We start from the raw sequence: 17,974 nt of genomic DNA on the forward strand, positions 1-17,974 counted from the left end.
GCTTGGAAATGGTTTGATCGCTATTCCTAGGAGGCAATGGCAAGAATACTTACTATTTACTGGTGGCAGTTACCCAAGCACTAGATTCTAAGCATTTTATGTGCAGAATCTCATTTAATCCTTTTTGTACTCAGATAAGGCAGTCATTACTATCCCAGTCTTATATCTCGGAAGACAGATTTAGAAGACAAGCAGCCCATGATCTCACAGCAAGATGCGTGATGGAGCTGGTACTGAAACCCGGGTGTGGAGAATGTGGAAGCTTGTGCTCTGACCTGTGGGCGTGGCAGCAGCTGAGGGGAGGGCATCCTCACACTCCTATAAAGCATGGGTACAGATATGCAGTATATATAGCCTACGATCATGCAGACATGCTCATTAATACAACAGTGCAGCCTCTCAGTCCAGTCACCACTGATTAGCAGAAAAATCCATGCCTACTGATAACTTATCCAATTATATTGGTGATTATAATAGGGCTTTCTGGCAATGGGGCTGATTTAAATTGCCTAAAATCCTTAGGATTGCCAAAGTAGAACAACTTTTTATTTTTTTAATTTTTTATTGATTAAGTTATTACATATGTGTCATTATCCCCACATTACCCCCCACACCCCTCTCATGCCCTCACCCCCTGTTGTCTATGTCCATTGGTTAGGCCTATAAGCTTGCATATAAGTCCTTTGGTTGATCTCTCCCCCTTACCCCCACCCTTCCCTATCTTTCTTCTGAGGTTTGACAGTCTGATTGATGCTTCTCTGTCTCTGGATCTGTTTTTGTTCATCAGTTTATGTTGTTCATTATATTCCCTAAAAGAGAGAGATCATGTGATATTTATCTTGCTCTGACTGGCTTATTTCACTTAACATAATGCTCTCCAGTTCCATTTGCTGTTGCAAATGGTAAGAACTCCTCCTTTTTTTTTACTCCCACTTAGTATTCCATTGTGTAGATGTACCACAGTTTTCTAATCCACTCATCTACTGATGGGCACTTAGGCTGTTTCCAAATCTTAGCTATGGTGAATTGTGCTGCTATGAACATAGGGGTGCATATATCCTTTCTAATTGGTGTTTCTAGTTTCTTGGGATATATTCCTAGAAGTGGGATCACTGGGTCAAATGGGAGTTCCATTTTTAACTTTTTGAGGAAACTCCATACTGTTCTCCACAGTGGCTGCACCAGTCTGCATTCCCACCAGCAGTGCACGAGGGTTCCTTTTTCTCCACATCCTCGCCAGCACTTGTTGTTTGTGGATTTGTTGATGATAGCCATTCTGACAGGTGTGAGGTGGTACTGCATTGTTGTTTCGATTTGCATCTCTCAGATGATTAGTGACTTTGAACATGTTTTCATATGTCTTTTGGCCTTTCTTCTGTCTTCTTTCAAAAAGTATCTATTTAGGTCCATTGCCCATTTCTTGATTGGGTTGTTTATCTTCCTTTTGTTAAGTTGTATGAGTTCTCTGTAAATGTTGGAGATTAAACCCTTATCGGTGATAACATTTGCAAATATGTTCTCCCATGCAGTGGGCTTTCTTGTTGTTTTGTTGATGGTTTCCTTTGCTGTGCAAAAGCTTTTTATTTTGATGTAGTCCCATTTGTTTATTTTCTCTTTAGTTTCCATTGCCCTAGGAGCAGTATCAGTGAAGAAATAGCTTCGGCATATGTCTGAGATTTTGTGAATTCCTCTAGTATTTTTATGGTTTCCTGTCTTATATTTAAGTCCTTTATCCATTTTGAGTTTATTTTTGTGTATGGTGTAAGTTGGTGGTCTAGTTTCATTTTTTTGCATGTATCTGTCCAATTTTCCCAACACCATTTATTGAAGAGGCTGTCTCGGCTCCATTGTATGTTCACGCCTCCTTTGTCGAATATTAATTGAGCATAGGTTTGTCTGTTCTTGTGCCAGTACCAGGCAGTTTTGAGAACAGTGGCTTTGTAATACAGCTTGATATCTGGTATTGAGATCCCACCTACTTTGTTCTTTCTCAGGATCGATGCAGCTATTCGGAGTCTTTTTTTATTTCAGATGAATTTTTGGAAAGTTCATTCTAGGTCTGTGAAATATGCTGTTGGTATTTTAATGGGGAGTGCAATGAATCTATAGATTGCTTTGGGTAGTATGGACATCTTGATGATGTTGATTCTACCAATCCATGAAAATGGTATGTTCTTCCATCTGTTTATGTCTTCCTCTATCTCTTTTTTTCAGTGTCCTGTAGTTTTCTGCGCATAGGTCTTTTACCTCCTTAGTCAAGTTTATTCCTAGGTATCTTAATTTTTTGGTGTGATGGTAAATGGGATTGCTTTTTTAGTCTCTCTTTCTGTAAGTTCATTATTAGGTGTATGGAAATGCCATAGATTTCTTGGCATTAATTTTGTATCCTGTCACATTGCCAAATTCATTTATTAAGTCTAATAATTTTTTGATGGAGTCTTTAGGGTTTTCTATGTACAGTATCATGTCATCTGCAAATAAGGACAGTTTTACTTCTTCTTTTCCAATTTGGATTCCTTTTCTTTCTTCTTCTTGTCTGATCGCAATGGCTAGTACTTCCAGCACTATGTCAAACAGGAGTGTTGAGAGTGGGCATCCCTGTCTTGTTCCTGTTCTTAGGGGAAATGGTTTTAGTTTTTGCCCATTGAGTATGATGTTGGCTGTGGGTTTGTCATATATGGCTTTTATTATGTTGAGGTATGATCCTTCTATTCCCACCTTGCTGAGAGTGTTTATCAAGAAATGGTGTTGGAGTTTGTCAAATGCTTTTTCTGCATCAATTGATATGACTATGTGATTTTTATCTCTCAATTTGTTTATGTGATGTATCACGTTTATTGATTGGCAGATATGGTACCATCCTTGCATCTCCAGGATACATCCTACTTGGTCATGGTGTATGATCTTTCTGATGTACTACTGCTGGATCCGATTTGCTAGAATTTTGTTGAGGATTTTGGCATCTATGTTCATGAGGGATATTGGCCTATAATTCTCTTTCATTGTGTTGTCTCTATCTGGTTTTGGTATTAGGGTAATGCTGGCTTCATAGAATGTGCTTGGAAGTGTTCCTTCCTCTTGAATTTTTTGGAATAGTCTGAGGAGGATAGGTTTTAGTTCTTCCTTGAATGTTTGGTAAAACTCCCCTGTGAAGCCGTCTGGCCCTGGGCTTTTGTTTGCTTGAAGCTTTTTGGTGACTGCTTCAATTTCTCCCATAGTTTTCGGCCTATTCAGATTTTTAGAATCTTCCTGATTGAGTTTTAGAAGGTTTTATTTTTCTAGGAATATGTCCGTTTCCTCCAGGTTGTCTAGTTTGTTGGGGTAGAGTTGTCCATAGTATTTTTTAACAATCTTTTCTATTTCTGTGGGGTCTGTTGTTATTTCACCTTTTTCAGTTCTGATTTTGTTTATTTGGGTCCTCTCTCTTTGTTTCTTGTTGAGCCTGGCTAGAGGTTCATCAATCTTGTTTATCCTTTCAAAGAACCAGCTCTTGGTTTCATTGATCTGTATATATGTGTATGTGTATATATATCTTTATGTCATTCATTTCTGCTCTGATCTTTATTATCTCCTTTATTCTGCTCACTCTGGGCTTTTCTTTTTGCTCCCTTTCTAATTCTTTGAGTTGTAGAGTTAGATGATTTATTATCATTTTTTCTTGTTTTTTTGAGGTAGGCTTGGAGAGCTATGAACTTCCCCCTGGGGACTGCTTTCATTGTGTCCCATAGATTTTGGATTGTTGTGTTTTTATTGTCCTTAGTTTCCAGGATGTTTTTAATTTTTTCTTTGATCTCTTTGGTAACCCAATCATTGTTTAATAGCATGCTTTTCACCTTCCAAGTGTTTGAATTTTTTGGATTGTTTTTATTGTAGTTTATTTCTAATATTATGCCATTGTGGTCTGAGAATATGCTTGATATGATTTCAATCTTCTTGAATTTGGGAAGACTTTGCTTGTGACCCAATATGTCATCTATTTTTGAAAATGTCCCATGTGCATTTGAGAAGAACATATATTCCATGGCTTTGGGGTGAAATGTTCTGAAGATGTCAATTAAGTCCATTTGATCTAGTGAGTCATTTAGGATTGCTGTTTCTTTGCTGATTTTTTGTGTAGAGGAATTATCCAGTGATGTCAGTGGTGTATTAAAGTTCCCTACTGGGACTGCCCCGGTGAGGTTGAGACGGCACCGGTGAGGTCGAGATGACCCCAGTGAGGTTGAGACGGCCCCAGTGAGGCTGAAACGGCCCCGGTGAGGCTGAATCGGCCCCGGTGAGGTTGAGACGGCCCCGGTGAGCTTGAGACAGCCCCGATGAGCCTGCAACGGCCCCCAGGAGGCTGGGATGGCCCCTGTGAGACTGAGAGGGGCCCTGGGAAGCTGAGAAAAATACCACATGAACTCACTCATTTATGGATAATAAGAAACATTATAGACTGATGAACAAAAATGGATACAGAGGCAGAGCAGCATTGAGCAGAATGTCAAACTACAGTGGGAAACCTGGGGAGGGTTGGGGGGAGTAGGAAATCAACCGAAGGACTTATATGCATGCATACGAGAATAACTAATGGACACAAGACACTGGAGGGTGGGGGAAGCCGGGGGAATGTCAAGGGGGAGACAAAAAGGAGACCTGTGTAATACTTTAAGAAATAAAATAAATAAATAAAATAAAGTCCCCTACTATGATTGTATTGTTGTCGATCTCTCCCTTGATATCTTCCAGGAGTGTTTTTATGTGTTTGGGTGCTCCTGCATTGGGTGCATATATGTTTATCTGGGTTATATCCTCTTGTTGTATCGATCCCTTTAGTATTATGACATGGCCTTCCTTATCTCTTGTTGTGGCCTTCACTTTGAGGTCTATTTTGTCAGCTATAAGTATTGCTACCCCAGCTTTTTTTTTCATCTCCATTTGCCTGAAAGATATTTTTCCATCCCTTCACTTTCAGTCTGTGTGAGGCCCCTATTCTGAGGTGGGTTCTAGTAGACAGCATATAAATGGGTCATGTTTTTTTTTTTTTTTATCCATTCAGCCACTCAGTGTCTTTTGATTGGAGCATTTAGTCCATTTACATTCAAAGTTATTATTTAAAGATACTTGTTTGTAGCCATTATTATTTTTTGTGCCTGTTTTCTTTATTAGCTTTTATTTCTTCTTTTTACACCAGTCCCATTAGCATTTCTTGCAATTGCTGGCTTGGTGGTAATAAACTCCCTGAGCCTTTTTTTTTTTTTGTCTGTGAAGCTTCTTATTTCCCCTTCAATTTTGAATGATAGCCTTGCTGGATAGAGTATTCTTGGATTTAGTCCCTTGCTTTGCATCACTATGTAAATTTCCTTCCATTCCTTTCTGGCCTGATGTGTTTATGTTGAGAAATCATTTGATAATCTAATGGGAGATCCCTTGTGTGTAACTTTCTGTCTCTCTCAGGCAGCCTTTAAGATTCTCACTCTGTCCTGAACATTTGCCATGGTAATTGTGATATGTCTTGGTGTGGGACTTTTGGGGTTCACCTTATTTGGAAGTCTCTGTGCTTGTGTGACTTTTTTCTTCCCCACCTCAGGGAAGTTTTCTGACATTATTTCTTCAAATAGGTTTTCTAACCTTTGTTCCTCTTCCTGTTGTTCTGGCACCCCTATTATTCGTATGTTGCTTCGTTTCATGTTGTCCCATAGCTCCCTTAGGCTCTCCTCTTGTCTTTTAATTTTTTTCTCCAATTGCGGTTCAGTTTGGGTGTGTTTTGCTTCCCTGTCTTCTAATTCACTAATTCGGTCCTCTGCTTCTCCTAGTCTACTGTTGAAACTTTCCATGGTGTTCTTTATTGCAGCTATATCACTCTTCATTTCTTCTTGATTCTTACATAAGTTATTGATTTTTTTCATCCATTTCTTCTTGATTCTTACATAAGTTGTTGATTTTTTTCCTCCATCCGGTTTATGAACTGTATGACCCTTATTCTGAATTCTTTTTCTGACATTTTGCATGCCTCTGTTTCACTTAGCTGCTTTTCTGACAATTCTTCCTTTTCTTTCCTTTGGGGTTTTTTTGTTTACCCATTTTTGGTCTCACCGACTGATCTAGATGTTGAGTAGTGCAGGGGCTGCTCCTTGGGTGGCAATGGCTTCTTGGGCTGCAGTTGCTCCTTGGGTGGTCCCGGAAGTGGCTGCTCCTCAGTTGGCAGCAGCTTCTCTGGTGGGTGCCTTTCGCAGCAGTGGTGTCTCCTCTGGCTGGTGGGGGAGGCTGCTCACACAGCTGCTGTTCCTTGGACAGGGGTGGGCTGATCACGAAGCTGCTTCTCCTCAGATGGGGGCAGGCTGAGCACAGCTGCTGCTCCTTGGATCAGGGCTGGCTGCATGCTGCTGCTGTTTCTCAGATCGGGTGGGCTGCTTGTGAGGCTGCTGCTTCTTGGACAGGAGCAGGTTGCTTACAGGGCTACTGCTCCTCATACAGGTGTGGGCCGCTCGTGCAGCTGCTGCTCCTTGGATGGGGGATGGGCTTCTTGCGTAGTGGCTGCTCTTCGGGTGGGAGTGAGCTTCACATGTGGCTGCTGCTCCTCGGATGGGGGTGGGCTGCTCACCCAGCTGCTTCTCATCAGACAGGTGCAGGCTGTGTGTGGCTGCTGCTCCTCAGACGAGTGATGGCTGCGCAGGGCTGCCGCTCCTCAGATGTGGGCGATCTGCTCATGTGGCTGCTGCTCCTCGGACAGGGGCGAGCTGCTCGGGAGGCTGCTGCTCCTCGGGTGGGAGTGAGATGCACGTGTGGCTGCTGCTCCTCATATGGGGGCAGTCTACTCGCGTGGCTGCTGCTCCTCTGACTGGGGACAGGCTGCTTGTGTGGCTGCTGCTCCTCGGGTGGGAGTGAGCTGCACATGCAGCTGCTGCTCCTCTGATGGGGGCAGGCCGCTCACCCAGCTGCTGATCGTCAGACAGGTGCAGGCTGCATGTGGCTGCTGCTCCTCAGACCAGTGTGGACTGCATAGGGCTGCCGCTCCTCAGACATGAGCGGTCTGCTTGTGTGGCTGCTGCTCCTTGGACTGGGGCAGGCTGCTTGGGCAGCTACTGCTCCTCGAATGGGGGCAGGCTGCTTGCAGCGCTGCTGTTCCTCATACAGGTGTGAGCTGCTCACACAGCTCCTGCTCCTCGGATGGGGGCAGGCTGCTTGTGTGGCTGCTGCTCCTCAGACGGGGGCGGGCTGCGTGGGGCTGCCATTGCTAATTGTGGGCAGGCTGCTGCTCCTCGGACAGGGCAGGCTGCTCATGTGGTTGCTGCTCCTCGGATAAGGGAGTGGGCTGCTCACACAGCTGCTGCTCCTTGGACAGGGGCAGGCCACGTGAGGCTTCTGCTCTTAGGCCTGGGACAGGCTGCTCATGGGGTTGCTGCTCCTTGGACAGGAGTGGGCTGCTCACATGTCTGCTGCTTGCATGGTTGCAATGCTCTGGGCTAAGGCGTTGGGCCGGTCAGAGGGGAGCACGCTTCAGAACTCACAGGAGCCTGCGCCCAGGGTGGCTGGAGACTCGTTGACCGTGGGACCACAGCCAAGGTAGCAGGTCCCTGGCAGGGTTGGCTGTAGAGTCCCAGGAGTTATGAGGGCACCCTGGGTGGAGGTGAGGCTGGGCTCCCAGTTGCAGCAGCTTTCCCCTTCAAAAGGCTAGGCCTCTGAGGATGAGCCGGCCTCCCGGTACTATTTACAACGGTAGCAGAGGCTGCCTAGTTAGGCGAGCCCAGTTAGCCTGCCCCCGAAGGTCCTGTGGGATCTAATTGTGCCTCACTCACACACACACACACACACACACACACTCACACACACACACACACATCTCTCATGACCACATACTCTTGTTTTGCTTCCTCACTCATTCATGCTCTCTCCTTCACTGCCACCCTCTTCCTGCCTCTGTAGTTGGGTCTGGGGTGTTATTGACCCATTCGTGAATGGAGTTTCCTCTCCAGGTGTCTGCTTATGAGGCTCGCTCTCTAGCACCTGGCCAGACAGGATAAAATTCACCTCGACAAGACACAACACAACGGGAACAAAACATGAATGTACTCATGACAACAATAACCCCACTATAAGTGACCACCTGATAAAAGAGAATTAGGGGAGAGAAAAGAGAGCATAAATGATATCGAAAAGAGAGAAAAATATAAGAAAAAGGAATAAAAAGGAGAATATATATATATATATATATATATATATATATATGGGAAAACACCACAGAACCAATAGATAAACAAACAAACAAACAAAAAAAATACAAACACCAACTCCTCAGCAAAGAGGATGGGGCAGAATCTGTAGAGGCTGAGCTTATATACAGAAAATAAGGTTAAGAATTGGATAAATATGGGGAGGATCTCAGTTCAGTATAGAGGAAGTAGAAAGGGGATGGGTGGAAAAGAAGAAAGAGAATGAGAAGAAAATAAGAATAATAATAAATTTACAAAAAAAATGATTTCAAAAATGTTATAAAAATAGCAAATGAAAATAAAATAAAATAGAGTGATGGCAAAATAATGTGAAAAGAAATAGAAAACAAAGCAACAAACAAAAAAACAGGAAAACAAAGAAAAAAGAAGAAAAAAGATAACAAAATGATAATAATTAAAATAAAAATGAAACAGTGAAGTGTTGTTCCTTTGGCTGGCTTAAGATCCTAATCTTCTATACTATACTGTTTCTCAGGTTCCTGTTGCTGGGACTGAAGGTCTCTCTTTAGGCCAGTCCCTTTGGGCTCTCAGGGACTATTTAGATTTTTTTTTAATCCTTTGTACCATTCAGGGTGGAATCTGGGTGTGGCTGTATTGGTTGCCTGGATACTGGATGGAGGGGCTATCTCTTCAGGATAAAATGGCTGCCCAGGTCCCGGGCTCAGGCATGACACAGCGCCAGACTCCCTGCCACTTCTCCTGGACCCCTCTCTCTCCCCAGATTCCACAAGTCCACACCTTCTCCCACACTGCAGCCACCGGTAAGTGTCTGTATCTGAAAGGTCTTATGCCCTAGGCTCAATGAAGAAATGCACATTCCACAGAGGGGGGAAAGGCTGCGCCTCTGCGCACTCCTCTCCTGCTGGCACTCCTCTTCAGCCTTTCCTGACTGTGGACCCAGATCTAGGATCCCCTGCTGTCCTGCAGTTCTGCGGACCTTCTTTCTACAGTCAGACACTGTGCCTGTCCCAAGGGACGTGGCTCGGTGCCGGTGCCGTGCAGATTCCCTCTGACCCTCAGAGCTCAGAGGTCTGGCCGAATCTCCTTCCCAAATCCTTGATTTTACCTTTCTCCAGGGATCCTCTGCCCTTCCCGGCTGCAGACTGTCTCCCAGCTGAGTCTCCTTCGCCAATTCGGGCTGGATGTTACTCATTTCAGCTGCTCACCCTATCTGCTTCAGGACACGTCCGGCTATACCGCCGCCATTTTATCTCTCTCCTATAACAACTTTTTAATACAAGGCTACTCTTTCAACAGAAGGAAGTGTGGGGCAGGGAGGGGAAGGATGATTGCTAAGTGCCATAAACTATAGAGAACCCAAATGCTGACATCGTAAATGTTTGAGCGATGCCCCGGGACAAGGGTGGTCCTAATCCCCTTAATGGAGAGCTTGAACTGGAAGCAAGACTTTGAATCCTCACAAGGAGAGTAATTGGAATTGAGAACAAGCCTAAACAAAGTACTTAATTCCCAAAGCCCTTTGTACATAAGCCGGTGGGTGAGGAAAAACTGACCCATTGGCATAAGCCATTGAAAAGAGGTTGGTCTACTTTAGCACTAAGGGAAAAGTTCCCCTGAGAATTCAGAACTCCAGGCCTTCTCTTTATAGAGGTGGAAGTTGAGTTGACATCACCCTAGCATCTCCCAGCCACATAAAATTGGCTGCAAAACAGATCTGTAAGGACTTTTACAATGAAGCCACAGGAGATTCTCATGAATGAAGAATGCCCTACTAAATGCAAGCTAGTAATCAAACTGACAAAATTCATGAGGAAACAGCCCACAGTTAGCAAAAGTTCGCAAACGGAATGGGCGGCAAAATTCACACTGTAACTATTTGAGATGATAAAATGGCCATATGAAAGGAATGGAAAAGAATGCTGAACCCTATAAAAATACAAAGCAATGAATCAAATTTTTTAAAAAGAGCAAGCTCCTATTTAAAAATAAAGCTTGGGGAGGGGTTGAAAACTACAACTAGGACTTTCAGAAATGAAAACTATATACTATTTTAATTGCAAGCTCCACAAAAAGGTGAAATAACAGAATATACACAGTACAAGAGAGATTTGGTAGAACTGACTGGTGCATCTGAAATAAAGAGATCAAACTTGTGCACGGGAACTCAGAGATATGGAAACCAGCAGAAAAGTCATCACACTAACAGGTGTTTCAGGAGAAAATAGGCAGATATGAGCAGATAATTATTTACATCTTCAAATTCAAGAAGTTGAAGTCCCAAAAGGTATAAATCAATAGAAATCCAGACTAAAGAGTGGAGAAAAGAGGAAGCCCATTTTGAATTGCAACTGACACACTTTAAAATCAACACAGACCATGTTATGGATCAGATGTATCTCCTTTTAATGCAATAAAGATGAATTTCCTTTCTGTCTTCCATGGGACATAGTTTGAGAGTAGCACAGCTAGCAAGAAGTGGGGAGTTTGAGTGAAGGGAAGCTTCCTTAAGGCAGAAAACTGGGAAGAGAGAGGTAGAAAAGGAAAGTGAGAGGGTGAGGCCTGGTGGAGGGAAGATGTTAGAGGAAAGGATCCGGCTTCTCTGAGTGCAGGAAGACCTTCTCTGAAGGAGCTACTGAGGCTGGTGTAAGGAAAGAATTAATGCCTGATCGGATAGGGACACACTAGGGAAAAGGAGCATGGTTTAATGAAAATTCTGAGTGAGTTTTCATTAGCATTTACCAAATCTTTATTACTGGGAAAGTGGCTTTTGTCTATGCCAGAGGTTCTCAACCTGTGGGTCACGACCCCTTTGGGGGTCGAACAACCCTTTCACAGGGGTTGCCTAAGACCATCGGAAAACACATATATAATTACATATTGTTTTTGTGATTAATCACTATGCTTTAATTATGTTCAATTTGTAACAATGAAATACATCCTGCATATCAGATATTTACATCACGATTCATAACAGTAGCAAAATTATAGTTATGAAGTAGCAACGAAAATAATTTTATTGTTGGGGGTCACCACAACATGAGGAACTGTATTAAAGTGTCGAGGCATTAGGAAGGTTGAGAACCACTGGTCTATGCCATAATCACTATGTTCCTATTTTGGTTACTAATGGTCTTTATTCCTACCTTTCCGTACGGAGAGGCTGGATGATTGCCCCACCCTCACTTTGCACCCCCATTTCACATTGGAGAAAATGTAGCTGTTTTCAATTAAGCTTTATTATCATTCAAATCAACCAGCAAGATTTTCCACAGAAAGGACTATTTGTCATCATTGTGTCGTTTCTCTTGTTTGGGCCATGAACACAGGGGTTATTCTCACATTCAAATTTACCCACACACTACCAAACTTTTTTCACTTTTCCCCCCCAAAGTTTGCCAATCTTAGGCAACTATTTGGTTAAGAAGTGGTTTGCATTGAAAAGTAATAAAGATTCATATTTCTGGAATAAAGTATTAGAAAGTTACATTTAAATTTGTCCTAGTTATTATCTCAGAGGAATATAAACATATTTTAGAGCTGAAAAGGACCTTGGACATGATTGTTACATAATCACTCAACTGGTGCAGCCTTTTTTAATCCTCTTTAAAAGACCCCTAGAGCAGCCTAGCCAGTTTGGTTCAGTGGATAGAGCATTGGCCTGTGGACTGAAGGGTCCCTTGTTCGATTCCGGGAAGGGCACATGCCCAGATTGTGGGCTTGATCCCCAGTAGGGGGCGTGCAGGAAGTAGCCAATCAATGATTCTCTCTCATTATTAATGTTTCTATCTCTCTCTCCCTCTCCCTTCCTCTCTGAAATCAATAAAAATATTTAAAGAAAATAAAAAAGAAAAGACCTCTAGAGCAGATCATCAGTAATGGTTTGGAAAGCCCTTTTGACATTCTCAAATATCAAATACACCCCCCTTTTGTGACTGTGGAAATACTATACTGAAAATCTGTAGTTCAACAAAATGAATCAAAGAAATGTTCTACTCACTCAAGGCTTTGACTTTATCCATTCTGTTCCAATATCCATTTAACAAAAGTATTAAGTGTATATTTCAATGCTGGGGCTGACCAGCAGACCCTGAGTGATGGATGAATAGATTACTCTGACACACGCTTCTGTGAAAGAGAAGGCTAAGGGGCTTGTTTGGCATTAGGCAACAAAACAGCCCTGATTGCCTGCCTGGTTAGCTTTTAATTGTAACAACAGCTTGAACTAAATTTAATCTCTAGAAACAATCAGCAGGGTGAGTTTCCTTGAGAAAGCACATGCTTCTACAAGGTCAGGTCTTTAAAGACTAAACATAGAGATTCTAGCAAAACACCCAGGGGATCACACTTGTTTGGAAAAGTCAAGGTAAGGGCTGCCACCTTCAGCAAGGTACCCCCAGAGCCCCCCAACCTTTTGGAGAATCCTCCTTACAGACACTCTAACCAAGTCCCATGCTTCCCCACATTTCAAAGCATCTCTAGCTTTGGTCCTAATGTATACAAACCAAGGCTATAAACATGCCATTGTCCTTGTTCTTTAATCATGTTTAAATGACTGCACATATGTGTGTTCTCATTTCTATCACAAGGATTTCAATAAGACAAAGCATTTCTTTCTGAAATCAATAAACAAATTGTTAAGATCACTTTCATATATAAAGGAACTACTGCCATTTTGACCCATAAATCTCTTAAAATAGTACATATTACCAATAAAGCCTTTTATGCATCTTATATTAACTTTTGTTTAATATCCCTAGCTGGTTTGGCTCAGTGGATAGAGCATCGGCCTACGGACTGAAGGATCCCGGGTTCGATTCCAGTCAAGAGTACATGTTTGGGTTGGGGGTTGGATCCCCAGTAGGGGGCGTGTAGGAGGTGGCCAATCAATGATTCTTTCTCATCATTGATGTTTCTATCTCTCTCTCCCTCTCCCTTCCTCTCTGAAATCAATAAAAATATAAAAAATAATAAAGTTTAATAGAGGCTTCTATTCTATAAAAGACAATAATAGCCACCTTGATGAGTGCTTACTACAAACCACAACCTGTACTAATACATTTCTGGGAGGTATGTTAGCCCCATTCTACAGGTGAGGAAATTAAAGTTGTGGAAGGGTCTCCTGGGCAAATGGCTGGGACCCCCACTCTATACCACCTCTTCATAAAGCATGGAAAATATTGTTCCAATCTCTGTGTCTTAATCATTCAAGGCTGGAAAGAGTTAATATACAGAAAAATACAAAGGATCTAGAAAGTATTTGAGACTCCTGCCCATCTCACTGCACACTGGAGTATTTCATTGAGATAAGGATTTTGCTTGAGATATCTCACCCTTTCTGTCTAGTGAGCAAAGTCTCTTGGGCATTTCTCTCACACACCTGAGTTCTGCATGGGTCTACAGGATTGAACTGAGAGGGGTAATTGTGGACCATCAGAACACGCAAGAAGAAAGTGCTGAAAATTGGAGACTGCTATTGCTTAAGTCAAGCCTAAAAGCCAGGAAGCATTTCCCCTATGGGGAAATCCACCGGTTCTATCCTGTTCCCTCAACAAAGGATAATTGCAGTTATTTAACTGACTTAAAGGCTGGGCAGCCTGTACAGGATTTCTACACAATTTCCTCCCCTGCAGGGAGCATTGCACAGCAACCTGAGTCAACTCAGATGTCAAGATAGGCTGATATGAATAGTTTTCTACTTACTGGCCATTCCTTGGATTTGAAGCTCTTTTTATTAAACTTTAGAGCAGAGCAATGCACAAAAGAGTCTTTTCTGCTGTGGATTTAAGTGGGTGAGACTGGGGAGGAAAAACACTTCTGGTAATTAATTATTTTGGAACACTATGCAAATGTCTCACCTCCTGAGCCCTGAAGTGGGGTGGAATGGGGAAGCAATGTGAATGTGACTGTCATCTAGAGGTGAGGTGTTGAAAGAGGCCTGATGGGGAGAGGAGAGGGAGGGGTTCCTGACAAATGCCTCTGTGGTTTGTGCTGACGTGTATACCTGGAGTGGGTGCAGGTGTGCCCAAGGGTAAATTCTAGGAGGCATACCTCTGTGGGTTGTTTGTCAAGGTGGACTCTCCCTGTGCCTAAACTAATGAGTTCTAATAAAGCGGCTTTTATTATTTCTTAGGGTCAATGCTCAGTGATTTGGAACTGAATAGGTAGATAGCAAACACTCCAGTCAGTCTCTGCAAACTCATGCCTTTGGCCACCAGAGTGGACAGCTGGGTCCCCAGGGCTGTCACTCAGTGGACTCACTGCTGACATGGCCCACTGGTTCCACTTAATGGGGTTGGTTGACACCCCTTCTGTGCTGCTACATATTGCTTACTATCAGTCCTGAGTACCACCCCATTGTCCCTACAGAGGGGAGGGTGGGCCCACAGCAGCACCATCTACCAACTGACAAGCCATTGCCTCTGATGTTCCAGTCCCTTCTGTCCCCTAGACTGTGCCCCCTCCCATCCTGCCCTGCTGCTCAGCCCTGACCTCCTCACCCCTGGAGCCTTGTTCCTGAGCAATGTCTGCCCCAGACTAAGCACTCTTGTTCCTCCCAAGACGTCCATCCCTCCTTTGATAGTTCTGGTCTCCCCTGGCCTGCTCCTGGTGTCCTGGCATTTTTTCCTTCTTAGGGTGGACAAGCAGACTTTCTTCTAGATCAGTGGTTCTCAACCTTCCTAATGCCGCAACCCTTTAATACAATTCCTCATGTTGTGGTGACCCCCAATTTCATTGTTACAAATTGAACATAATTAAAGCATAGTGATTAATCACAAAAGCAATATGTAATTATATATGTGTTTTCCGATGGTCTTAGGTGACCCCTGTGAAAGGGTCGTTCGACCCCCAAAGGGGTGGCGACCCACAGGTTGAGAGCTGCTGTTCTAGACACTCATGCAGCCCAAACAACAAAAACAGTTTCAGATCCCCTGAGACTGTTATGCACATTTTGCCATTTTTCCTCCCAGAGCACAATGGCAGGGACATTGTGTCTAGGTTTATTCTAGGTGCTCCAACTCAGTCAAGGAGAGATATTTGGACAAACTTTTCAACCCATGCTTCACTTGTGCTCACTATCCTGGTTTCTACATCATGAAAACAAAACTCAAAACACAGTAACCAGGCCTGCTTACCCCAAAAAACTGCATCGAACAACAATGGGGTTCAAAATGCTCTGAACTGAGGAGAGTAAAGAATTCTGTCCCCCAAATAACTTTCCCAGGCCTCGAAGGTGACAGGCTTACTACTTCTGACAAACTCACACCCTCCCAGACATATTTCCTTTTAAAAAACTTATTATGATATAGTTAACTAATGGCTTAGAAAGTTTCCCTGGAGAACCCTCATTGTAGAAGACACTGATGATGCAAGTAGAGCTGGCAAGAAGAAAATGGGCCAGCTGGTGATCCCAGCCAAGTGCAGGCTCCGTAAGTCACACATAAAGTAAATGCAATGACAGTTCTAATGAGATTAGTCAACAACAAAAACTTTGAACTATCTAAGAAGACATTTCAAATGTGGCTGTATATGCACTGTCTTTAAGGATGAATGGGACCCTACCTGCTATCTTGACATGATCACTGATTAAATACCTGAGTGTACTATCCTATCTAATAATAGACAAAGATTGAAATTAACCATACCTCCGATACACCTCCCATTGGCTAATCAGCAAGATATGCAAATTAACTGCCAACAAAGATGGCGGCTAATTTGCATACTGCAGGCAGATCCGGCTGTGCCACCCAAGGCGAGATCCTGGCCTGCCTTGTCTTGGGCGGGGTGGGTGGGGCAGGTGGGGCAAGCTGCAGCATGATCCCAGCTGGGATCCGGGCCTGCCGTGTCTTTGGAGGGGTGGGCGGGGTGGGCAGGGCGGGCAGGGCAAGCAGCAACGTGATCCGTGAGAGGGCACAAGTTGGGCTGAGGGACCCCCCTTCCCTGCCAGTGCACAAGTGTTACTAATTAGTTACTAATAATATTTAAAATTGTATGTTAGGGGGCATGCAGGAGACAGCCAATCAATGATTTCCTCTCATCATTGATGTTTCTATCTCTATCTCTCTCTTCCTTCCTCTCAGAAATCAATAAAAATACATTTTAAAAAATAAAATTACAAGTTACTTTATATTTATCTTATTTGATTTTACTTTATGTGTTTATAACATACCCATCACTAATTAATTAATAATACACATACATTGTGGTCTGTGAACAAAACTTTGGTACACTGATAATGGTGTGAAATTAAAAGGTTTTAGGAGGAGGAGAAAGGTTTAGACGAGCACAGGTTCAGGTCACAGGGAACCTGTTTGGTTCATAAACCCTTGAAGATAAAAATTGTCATCACTCCAACATTACCCTATACTTATGTTCACTGGCTGTTCAAAACCTGCATCACAATGCTTCCACCAGCATCAAAATGATTAAAAACAGCTTTTGAAGGATCAAAGCCCAATTATAAACAGTGGGAAGCAGACTGATATGCTAACCTCTCCTTTTTGTAACTGACATTTAAGTAGCCTGCTACGCCTACTGGCTGAGTTAGCTGCACAGCCTCCTTTTTTATTCAAACCTGTAACAGCCTTAATGGAATCTCTTGGCCTATCACTCAAAAGAAGAGTTTCATACCAAGTGAGCTGAATCAGAAGTTCATAGTGCTCTCGTCGGCAGCACGTATATGAAAATTGGAAATATAGAGAGATTAACATGGCTTCTGTGCAAGGACAACATGCAAATTCAGCTAGGGCCAATTTGTATTTCTTTTGTGCTCAGTCTTTTTCCTATATCAAAGTTTGTGTTCATTTCATTGATTTAAAAGAGTTCTTTAACCCAAATAAACAAAATCAGAAATGAAAGAGGCAAAATAACAACAGACCCCACAGAAATACAAAGGATTGTTAAAAAATACTATGGACAACTCTACTCCAACAAACTAGACAACCTGGAGGAAATGGACATATTCCTAGAAAAATAAAACCTTCCAAAACTCAATCAGGAAGATTCTAAAAATCTGAATAGGCCGAAAACTATGGGAGAAATTGAAGCAGTCATCAAAAAGCTTCAAGCAAACAAAAGCCCAGGGCCAGACGGCTTCACAGGGGAGTTTTACCAAACATTCAAGGAAGAACTAAAACCTATCCTCCTCAGACTATTCCAAAAAATTCAAGAGGAAGGAACACTTCCAAGCACATTCTATGAAGCCAGCATCACCCTAATACCAAAACCAGATAAAGACAACACAGTGAAAGAGAATTACAGGCCAATATCCCTCATGAACATAGATGCCAAAATCCTCAACAAAATTCTAGCAAATCGGATCCAGCAGTAGTACATCAGAAAGATCATACACCATGACCAAGTAGGATTTATCCCAGGGATGCAAGGATGGTACAATATCCGCAAATCAATAAACGTGATACACCACATAAACAAATTGAGGGATAAAAATCACATAGTCATATCAATTGATGCAGAAAAAGCATTTGACAAACTCCAACACCATTTCTTGATAAAAACTCTCAGCAAAGTGGGAGTTGAAGGATCATACCTCAACATAATAAAAGCCATATATGACAAACCCACAGCCAACATCATACTCAATGGGCAAAAACTAAAACCATTTCCCCTAAGAACAGGAACAAGACAGGGATGCCCACTCTCAACACTCCTGTTTGACATAGTGCTGGAAGTACTAGCCATTGCGATCAGACAAGAAGAAGAAAGAAAAGGAATCTAAATTGGAAAAGAAGAAGTAAAACTGTCCTTATTTGCAGATGACATAGAAAACCCTAAAGACTCCA

General features: G+C 42.8%; 1 non-coding gene across 1 annotated transcript; it reads left to right on the forward strand.

Annotated features, from left to right (window-relative positions):
- The first annotated feature begins 16,828 nt into the window (after positions 1-16,828).
- Positions 16,829-16,933, forward strand: LOC139007827 (U6 spliceosomal RNA). The gene has a single exon (XR_011470977.1). It is a non-coding gene; the product is annotated as a U6 spliceosomal RNA (small nuclear RNA).
- Positions 16,934-17,974: the final 1,041 nt, after the last annotated feature.

The sequence above is a fragment of the Myotis yumanensis genome, unplaced genomic scaffold (genome assembly GCF_028538775.1).
Source record: "Myotis yumanensis isolate MYYU_CA2020_CCGP unplaced genomic scaffold, mMyoYum1.0.hap1 SCAF_3, whole genome shotgun sequence".
NCBI classification, from domain to species: Eukaryota; Metazoa; Chordata; class Mammalia; order Chiroptera; family Vespertilionidae; genus Myotis; species Myotis yumanensis.